Below are 11023 nucleotides of genomic sequence, written 5' to 3'. Positions count from 1 at the left end.
AAGGGGAAGAAAAAGAAGGTTAAAAGTTAAGTATTTTTAAAAAGTAAAGTTTTTTTAAAAAGTAAAGTTATATCTAAAAAGTATAGCTAAATTCCTTAAGTATTTAGCTAAGTATTTTTTTAAAGAAATTTTTTTTAAAGCTAAGTATTTAACTAAGTATTTTTCAAAGAAATTCTTTTCAAAGTTAAGTATTTAGCTAAGTATTGCTCAAAAAAATTCTCTTCAAAGCTAACTATTCAGCTAATTATGTTTTCAAAAAAAAGAGAAAAGCTAAGTAATTTTTTGAAAAGAAAATGAAGTGCTATTTTTCAGTGGGAATTTAAAGTCAAAGATTTTTGAAATCTTAACTTAGAAATATTTATAATTTTTGTTTCTATACTTAGAAAATTCTTACTTTGAAAAAGTAGTTTTCCATACTTTAAAAATATCTTACTTATGAAATTAGTTGTTTGGTACTTAACGTGTTAGAATATTATCTTTATGCTTAACTTAACTTTGAACCGTGTTACCATAATAAAAAAGAGAGAGATTATTAGTGCAGAGACCACCAGATGATCGAACTTGAGTTTTGATATTGGTAAAAGGTTTAAAGTTAAGTCTTATTATTGTACTGATAAGTTTGACTAAGTCTGCAGGAAAGTCCTAAGTGATCTTAGGCAAAGTGAAAGTCCTAGTTGAGGCTAGGAAAAGAAGTCCTAGACGACATTAGGTAGCTGGAAAGTCCTAGTTGCGGCTAGGCAAGGAAGTCTTAGTCTGAGAGATTGGGTAAAGTCTTGATAGGTCAAGGACATTGGACAAAAATCCTAGAGTTGAGGACACTAGGTGAAAGTCCTGGGGGTCATGACCACTAGGCAGAAGACTAGACGGGTTGGGGTTCGAAAGTACCGCAGAAAGTTCTAAGGACTCAGATGTTGATCAAAAGTCCAAATGGTTTGGAGGATCGGTTTGGCAAAAGGTAAACTCTCCTGAAAGGAGTAGGTGAGGACGTTCTCCCTATAGATGGAACAGTAGGCGTTGGTCTAACCTAGAGTTTCAGCAAAACTCAAAGTCAGGACTAGGAAGTTTGAAGATTGTCAAATATTACTTTGCTTTACATATTATTGCTTGTTAGACTAACTCTATATTGTAAAAAATCAAAGGCTAGAAAAAGAGCTCTAGGTGCCTGGAGGTGCTCCAGGTGCTCGGATAGGTGGATAGGCACCCAGAAGATGGGCTGCAGTGGTATGCTTCGATTGGACAACCCACGTCAGCAGTCCAAGTGCTCGAAAGTGGATTAAGTTTACGAGATAAACATTCAATAAGGTGCAGTCACGTCAGTACACTCTAGGTGCCCTAGGGTGGTTCTAGGTGCCCGGAGAGGTTCTTTATAAAGGCCTTTGAGCAGCAGCTTCAACACATCAATTTGAACAACTTCTGTTCTTGTACATTACTTTGAAAAGGTCTTGACAATGCCCGAATGCTGCCCTGATGATGAGTACGCACGAAGCTCTGATTTTAAAGTCGTCAGGAACTTTAATTTTAATTCTTGTAATCTTTACTTAAATAGTTCTTGTACTAAATTTGTAAATCTATTTAGATCTATTAATGGATTGCCAAAGAAAGCGAGAAACTATCGTGGGCATTAGAGAGTAGGAGTCATCACAGACTCCGAACCAAGTAAAACAAACTTGTTAGTATTGTTTTATTTTCTGTCTCTTTCTTTCCTCTACACTTTCTCTTTACTCGATTGTATTTTTGAAAAATGTGAAAAAGCCACGAGCCCTATTTACCCCCTCTAACGTTTTCGATCTGACAGACTTGTTTGGTCGCTTGGTTGATTCTCTAGCTTCTAGAGTTGAGCTTACCCAAGTCTAACTTTGATTTTCTCTTAAGTAGTCTTCCTCCCTGGTTTCTCATTCCTCAAAAGTGCCGCGTGCGTCATTCTCATTCGCGGTGTATTCTTCTGCAACTCTTTATCCCTTGGATGCATTAAACACATTGTCTCAGTTCCCATGTCCTCCTTCTTGCCAGTTGTGTCTTCCGCTCGACTTCTTGTGTTCCTAAGTCCCTACACACTTAGATATAAGGGATCAAAACGACAGAACCTAACTTAACTCGGTTGATCACATCAAAACTAACCTCAAGTACTTAAAATCTCCTCCTTTTTGATGTGCATTAACTCAAGTTAAGTTAAGGTAAAATAAATAATTTATTCAAAATGAAATAATTTTAAAATTTAGTAGAAATAGTAAATTTTTAATAAATATAAGAAAAATTATATACCTCCTTAGTAACTTAATCCTTAATTTCTGCCCCTTTGATCACATAAAAAATGTTAGGAAAAATATAAAAAATTTATAAAAATATTGAAAAAAATTTCTAGGGGTTTTAAACAAACTATGAGCATGACTTTTTTTTTTTTTAATTATTTTTCAAAGACAGTGATTTTTACCAATTAATTCTCTATTTTGATAAAAAATAATTTAAAAATTATTTATAAGCTTCAGAAAAATTTGTTTTTTTTTATCACGGTCAAATAGAAACAGTCAGATTAGGATAAAATTTTTCACAAAAACACTAATTTTAACAAAAATAAATATTTTTAATAGAAATAATCATTTTCAAAATTAAAAGAATAAAAATAGAGTTTTTATTTAAAAATCATATTGATTTTTCTAACCATCTAAAATATAACGATTTTTAGCTAAAAAAAAAATTAGGTTTTTTAAAATTAATTTTTGAAAAATTTAAATGTATATTTTTGATAAAAATTTCATAAGAAATTATATAATAGTAAATAAAATTTTAAATTGTTTTTTAGTAGATAATAACTTTGTTTTTTACAAATAAAATTTAAATAGAAAATATTAAGGGAAGGTTTACAGAATAATTAATTTTTCTAATAATATTAAAATTAAACCAAATTAACTTTAAACATGCAAATAAAATTAATTTAATTGTTTAGAACAGATTTAAGAACCCAAAATAAATTTCTACCTACTGAATTTATCAAAAAAAAATTTTGGAATATAATTTCTAGGTATGTTTACAATTTGACCCTATGAGTTCTAATATACCGATTTAGCCCTCTAGTATTTCTAAAATTTGAAATTGGTAAAGAATTGGAGCATGTATAATCCTTTTTCAATAAGTCTATTTGTTCTTTTAATTTTGAATTTCCTATTTGAATTTAATCAAAATGTTTTAATGAATATACATTAGCTAAGTTTATTTTTTAACTCATTGTTATCTTTTTTGTTTTCAGATTCATACATTTAGTTCATAGTAGATAGCATTTTCACTACTTCATAAAGATGATCTGAACCTCACTTACCATGTCAGACTCATAATTCGAAGATTCCCTTTTATCGATGCTCTCAATGTTTATCTCAGATGAGGTGTCATCCTCTTCTTCTTCTTGGTGACTTGCCATTAGTGCAAGTCCAGCGTATGCTTCAACTTCGGATTTTGATGATGTTTCGTCCTACATATCTTTCAAGTTTTTGTGCTTCGATTGTCTTGGCTCTTTGTCTTTTTCCTTGCTTTGAGTTTTGGGTAGTTGTTCTTGATATACCTTTCTTCTTGGTAGTTGTAGCATCTGACTTTCCTCTTTGCCCAAAGAATCTTGCTGGCTTTTCTCTTACTAAAGTTATTAGACTTAAAGAACTTTGAAAACTTCCTTACCATAAAAGCTGCCTCATCTTCGTCGATCAATGATTCAGAATCCAGCTCGATCTTGTTGGCTTGTAGTGCTAAACCATGATTTTGCTCTTTTTGTTGTTTTGTACATTGAGACTCATGTAACTCAAAGATATAGAATAAATTTTCTAAACTATTTACCTTGAGTTCCTTAGAAATATAGTAGGAATCTACTATAGATGTCTATTCTGGTATTCTTGGAAATGCATTTAACTCATACCTTAGTGAATCTCAATTTGTTACAGATTCTTCGAGTTTCATGAGTCTAATGATCAGCTCCTTAATACTTGTGTGTAGATGAGCTACTATTTATTCCTTTTCCATCAAAAGGTTGTTGACTCTGAGGTTCCTTCATGAAGATCCATGAATTTCTCCCAGAGTTTCTTAGCAGAGTCATAAGCATCGATTTAGTTGACTTCTTATGGCGGTAGAAAGCTCAACAAATGAAATTCCTCATTATCATTTGCCACAAATTAGCCTGCTCCTTCTTGCTCTATAGATGTTCCTCTTTTTCTTCTCCGTGCTAATCTTTGGGTACTACAAAATCATATTTTATTGTTAAAAGAATTTCAAAGTCTGTTTTGAAAAATATCTCTATTCTCTTTTTTCAAATTATGAAACTCTCCTTGAACTTTGGTGGGTGAATGCTTGATCTGGCCATTTCTTTGTTACTTTAGTTGGCAGTTAGTCCTTCTAAAGTGAACCTTGCTCTGATACCACTTGTAGGTCTGGTGAGACTAGCAAGAGGGGGGGTGAATAGTCTACAATTAAAATTAGAACAATTCTCTTACTATTTGAACTTAGTAAGGATAAAACACACATTAATTAAAATAAAAGAAATGCATAAAATAAAGTCAGAGAAAAGGAGTTTACTTGGTTACAATCAGTGTGATTGTTAATCCAAAGAAGTTGAAAAGATCCACTAAAAGATATCCTTTAATGAAGACGAAGTAGCCTCTTACAATTGTTGAAAGCGTAGACTTAAAAAAAGAAAATAATTCAAATACAGAGTGTATTGTTTTGAACTTTGAGTACCAGGACTCTACTTATAGCCCACTGGTCGAAGTTAACCATTGGCTAACGTGACACATCCCGGGAACCTGGACCTAGTCTGAGCGCCTGGATATGGTTGACTCGATCCACTCCGCAATGACTTCTTTCTGATGGATCTTCGCTTTCCAGGCACTTGGACGTAGTGCTTGGAGTTAACTGAAGTGTACTCCAGTGCTGATCATCGCCAGAGCGTCTCACTAACTTGGCTGAGACATCCCGGGCGTCTGGACCTAGTGTAGGCGCTTGGACCTGGTCCGGGTGCATGGACAAAGTCAACTTAGTAGTTGACTTATTTGGTCGTTTGGGTGATTTTCCTGCCTTTTAGAGTTGAGCTCATCCAAATCCAACTCCAACCTTTTATAAAATACAGAATCCAAATAATAATTAAATGATAAAGTTATTTGAGAAATAATCTTATGGTATTTTATAGAAATTTTTTAGGATTTAAATGGAGCACGTACGACACGTTTAAGTTGATGAATCTATTGGGTGGGAGAAAGTCTGTTTGGAATAACCATTAAGTGGGAGTTGGTTAAGGAGTGGACAACTTAATTAAGTTAACCTACGTATAAAGGCTAATGCTATAGTACCCTAGCCTTTAAACGCCATGCTCTCCCTTTCTTCTCCGCGATTTCCTTCCTTCCTCACTGTGCACCGTGATTGCCCGTTCCACTCGATTGCCAACTCCTTTCTTCTCTCCTTTGCATCGTTGGTGGGGAAGCTTCAGGAGGGAGCTAGCATCACCCGATCTTCTTCTTCTCTGATTACCATGTATTGTAGCACCGAGTCTCCCAACTTTTTCCCATCACTGCACTAACTTCTTCATAGGATCAAAATCATGACCACCAACGCCAGATCTAGACTATCGCCGGCTACTCAGGAGAAGTAATAGCCATTGTTCTCTCTTTTATATTCCCGATCTCCCTTTCCGTTTATCACCGAGAGTACTCTGTTGCCCTGCGGTGATCCTGGAGGTAATTTGATAATCCTAGTATTTTTATTTGGGCATTTGATGTGTACTTAGTTTTGATTTGGGGTTATTGTTTGGAAGGCAGTGGCTACACTGGGTACCGTCCACCACATCATCTATAGTTGGTAGCCAACTTCGCTGGATTCGTTGCCACCACAGGATGTTGAAGAAGATGTAATGAGAGAAATTTGTTAACTAAAATTGAGTTATTCTCATATTGGTTAGAGGATTTGTTCCTTTATGTGTTGGATTGGTTTTGGTTAGCTGGTGGATTCATTTTTCTCATAGTAGCATTCAGTTGCTTCATGGAAGGGCTGTGGATTTGAATTTGGGGTAAGTTGTAGTTAATATTGGATCAATACAGAATTGATTTCATTTTCTGTATTGGAATTGTTAGTTAAATTGGTGTTGTGATTAATAGAATCATCAAATTGATATTGTGATTGCTGGGATTAGGATAGATATTATCCGATTGATGAAATGGGATGGAATTGGGCAATTTAATTTGGATTAGTGAGCACCTTCCTTAATTAGTTGAGAAATCAATGGATTAGATTAATTGAAGTTAATCAATGATCGTATTCAATTGGAGTTATCCTAAATAGGTTTGAGGGATTGGATTTAGTTATTTAATTCATATGTGAATAGCTAAACTGTATAGTATGTGATTTGCAGAACATTGATTTGAAACGAGCGTCTCAACGTGAGATTGTTTAGTATGATCGACATATTATGGCGGATATTTCTTCCTTGGCCTCTTTAGTTCTTTGAACTTAGTGCATGGTTATTTTTGATTGATGGATTATGTTACTTTAGCTTAAATCTATCCGTATTGTTATCCTGCTTGATACTTGTCCTTGACCTTTGAGATGATTTATTTATTTCATATACAGTCTTAGCTTTTGGATATCTATACTCTATTATGTATATACATGTAGAGTATGTAGAATAGGAGGTATCTTGTTGACTTAGTTAACATGCTAATTATGCATTTGATGTTGAGTTACATATGTTGGGTATGAATTATGGGAGTCACCTTGTTGATTGTCTATTTGCATATTGTGTGTGTACACATGTCCGGTGTTTACTATTGGAGGAATCATATTGATTATATTTATATTGCATGTACATGTGTATGACTATTGGGGATATTATGTCGATAATAACTATTTTGGTGATTTTGTGTATGGTGTAATATTGGAGGTATCATGTTGATTATACCTATGTTGTAGGGTGCGTACGTATGTGGTGTATATTTGTCTAGTGTTGCATTAGATGGATCATTATACCGGAGATATTTATGATGGATTGAAGTGTCGCATTGATGATGACGGAGTCTGTATTATGATTATTACATCATGCCCATCATTTTCACTGCATGCTGACAATCAAATGTCTCCCTTGTGGGTAGTGGTAGCTAGAGCAGTTGTCGCTTGTCTTGTCATGCCACTCGATCACTAGGCGTTGTGGAATCTGACATTGTGAGCAGTCAAGGGCCCCATTGCTATGTAGTTAGATAACTACTTAGCGCATTGTATCCTCGGCCACTCGAGAGTAGTGTTTATTGGAGGGTTGTATAGTTGTCATTATCTCGACCCCTCAGTAACACATGGGTCGGGGCAGGTGGAGGGACGGGCGGGAGTGACACCATGTGACATGCATGCGCATTTACATATGATGCATGGTACATCTTGTGGAGATATATTTGCATACATGTCTAGTAGATACTAGTTACATGTGATTGTGATATGTTGCACTTGTATGAGCTATGATTGTTGCATAAGGTTGTAAGTATTTTTTTCTTAAAAAATAAGAAAAGAAAACTAAGAATGATGTTGGAGTAATCTTATACTTCAACAAAAGAAAAAAAAAGATAGATTGAGAAGAGAAAGAAGAGACTTACGTCTCATATTTTCCTTGATTAAGAACATCAAGGCAAAAAAGAAGCTCGTGTGTGATCTCCATTCTATAGATCTTGACGACTAGAAGTACGATCACATGACCTCAAGTCCTCGATGCGATTCTACCCTCATCTTTCTATCATCGGCTTGTTGCCTTCATCCTCCTTTGACTCATTGATATTTATAGTGAGAGTGTCGAAGGCTCAAAGCAAAGGTTGGGTTTGTAAATGTTAGGGCTAGATGGTTACTAAAAGTAGTAAATAGTAATGGATGGGTGATGTCTTAACCCTTTAACCCATTAACCCAATATTAAAATGTAACCCATTAACAAATTGGATTAATAAGTTATATATAAAAAATAAATGTATAATAAATTAAATAAAAGCTCATGAGCAACTCACGAACACTTGAACAAATTATTACAAATTTGAATTCGGCTCAAAAATTCTTTTGAACATGTTCAACTCGAGCTCAATAATGTCGAATACGAATCAAATATTATTCGATCCAGCTCACGAGCTGGCTAGATTCGTTTGCACCTCTAGGTAATACTAAATTCATTGAGAATGTTGGGAGCAATAAAGTTAGGAAAATATCATTTGAGGAGAGTATTGACGATCTTACTGTGGTAACTACTGATACAGTTGATAGTAAAATAATAACTATTTTACATATAGTTGAAACTGCACAATCGGTAGAGGTAGTGGACCTGATATTTTCATGTCATTTCCAATGCAAATGGGAGGTACATCAAATCAAATAGAGGTATTTGGCTTCCTACAATTAAGCATGTCCCACAACAACCTCAAGTATAAGTGTCACTAAGGAGATCCACTAGGGAAAGGAGATCTACAATATCATATGATTATCTATATCTTTAAGAGTATAAGTTTGACATTAGATTAGAAGATGATCTCACATCTTTCCAAGAAATCTAATAATGTCATAATCCAAAAATGTAGATTGAAGCCATAAAGGAAGAGATGAAGTTCATGGAAGACAATGGCATTTAGAAACTTGTCAAATTGCTTGAAAGAGTGAAACCTATTGGTTATAAATGGATTTTTAAAATCAAATGAGATTCATAAGACATTGTCTAAAAGTATAAGGTTTTCTTTGTCACCAAGGGATTCACTTAAAAGGAGGATATTGATTACAAGGAGACCTTTTCGTCGATTTTGACGAATATCTTCCTTAGGATAATCATAATACTTGTAACTTATTATGACTTAGATCAACCTACATCAAATGGATGTTTAGACAATATTTATCAATGGAAATATTGAGTAAACTATATATATGTAGTTGTAAAATTTTGAATTGGGAGATTCAAAGCACCTATTATATAGATCAAAAAAGTCTATTTCTTTTGCAAGTAAATAAAGAAAATGCACAATAAATTCGTTACCAACACTTAGAAGATTTGAAGTTGGTTAAGCTCGTATGTTGTGTTGGTCTGCCGCAGTAGCTGGAAGTCATCGAGTAGTATGGCAACAATGCGAAGTCGAGACAGTAAAATGATCACAGAAGCTCATGTGCAAGCATAGAGAATTGTTGTTGAAGGCTGCTGGTCGATTGCTCTTTTATGGGCATCCCCGGGCGCCTGGATTGAGGTATATCCGATCTTTCTTCATCGACAACTTATCCATGTCCGAGCGCCTGTACCCGGCATGGACGCCCGGATCATTGATGTGTATGTGCCTCGTCGAAGCTTTATCTCTGAAATTTCACCCATCTCTGGGCGCTCAGATCGGTTCGGGTGCTTGGACTCTGATGTGTGATGGACAATCAGCATGTGCCAACTCCTCTACTTGGGTTCAAGCGCTTGCACCCAGTCTGGGAGACCAAACTTCCGAGTGCCTGGAGACCTTTTTCCATCCAATTTACAACTTTAATTTCCTACAAAATATGTTAGTCTAAGCAACAAAAATTACCTTGCAGAATAGAGTTAGAACATTAAAAAATATGATCAATTTATGACTTAAATTCTGTCTTACTAAGGCCAGGATTTAGTTATGGTCTCAGTTTAGACTTTCAAAATGACTCTAAATTAGACCATACCTATAGTCACACTAAGACTTGTTCTCACTAGATCACTCTCCTCCAGTGACTTAACTTTACTTACCATTTGTAGTTAATTAACTTGCTTTTTGACCTATTAAGTTTTTCCGCCAGTTATTAGGTCTGCATACCCAACTGGACTTTGGCCAGTGTCAGGTCCTGCAGACTCAGCTGGACTTCCCGCCAAATATCGGGTCACTCCTTGACCTATCTGGACTTCATACAGTTATCAGGCCTCAGACCTAACTGGACTTCAACCTAGTGTCAGGTCCTCTAGACCCATCAATTTTTGCACACTTGATAACAAGATTAGATAACACAACATTTAACTTTAATTTATTTATCATTCATTAAAATATAAATTTAACTATTAGTCCTAACTGCACCAACATATTTTACTAGAAATCAATAATAAAGATCTACTAGAAGAAACTAAGTCATTAAATTTGAAATGAAAGATCTTGATGAAACATCCTTTGTCTTGATTTATCATAATCATTCAAGGTGAATACTTAGATTATCACAAAAGACTTATATCGAAAAGGTACTCATTTGATATGACATGTAGAATTATTCTCCCGACGACACACTAATGTCAAAGGGTAATAGAGTTAGCTTGTAGCAATGTCCACACTACGAACTTGAAATAAAAGAAATGCAATAATTCCCTTATGCATTGGCAGCAAGGAGTTTGATGTATGCTCAAGTATGTATTCAATCAGATCTTATATACATAGTGAGGATGTTAGGCAGATATTTGAGTAACCCCTGGATTAGAGCATTGAAAAGCTATAAAAAGGGTTATGTGGTATTTGTAAAAAATTAAGGACTATATGCTCACTTATCAATGATCAAGTCATCTTGAAGGGTTATTAAATATTCGAACTTCGATTTTTCTTGGGTGCTTGGATAAGAGGAGGTTCACCTCAAGTTATATCTTCATGCTGGTAGGAGAGGCTATATCATGGAAAAACGTCAAACAGACACTAATAATCACTTCTATGATAAAGGTAGAATTTATAGTCTACTATAAAGCATCTAATTATGGAATATGGATGCAAAATCTTATCACGGATTTACATATTATTAGGCATTATAGACTATTGAAGATCAACTATGATAATAAAGCTATATAATTATATTCCAAGAGTAACCATAGTTTATCGAAGTATAAACACATCGATATAAAATTTATGACAGTTAAAGAAAGAGTTCAGAATGATCCACTGATGATAGAGCATATAAGGACAGTTGATGAAGTAGCCATTTAGAGGGAATTTCATATTTTATAAGCATGTGTTGAATATATGAGTTCTTTCTTTTGATAAAGTAGCCATTTAGAGGGAATCTATATTTGTGG

Source organism: Zingiber officinale, chromosome 6B (genome assembly GCF_018446385.1).
Source record: "Zingiber officinale cultivar Zhangliang chromosome 6B, Zo_v1.1, whole genome shotgun sequence".
NCBI classification, from domain to species: Eukaryota; Viridiplantae; Streptophyta; class Magnoliopsida; order Zingiberales; family Zingiberaceae; genus Zingiber; species Zingiber officinale.
The sequence above is the reverse complement of the archived record's forward strand: the minus strand, read 5'-3'. Positions refer to the sequence as shown.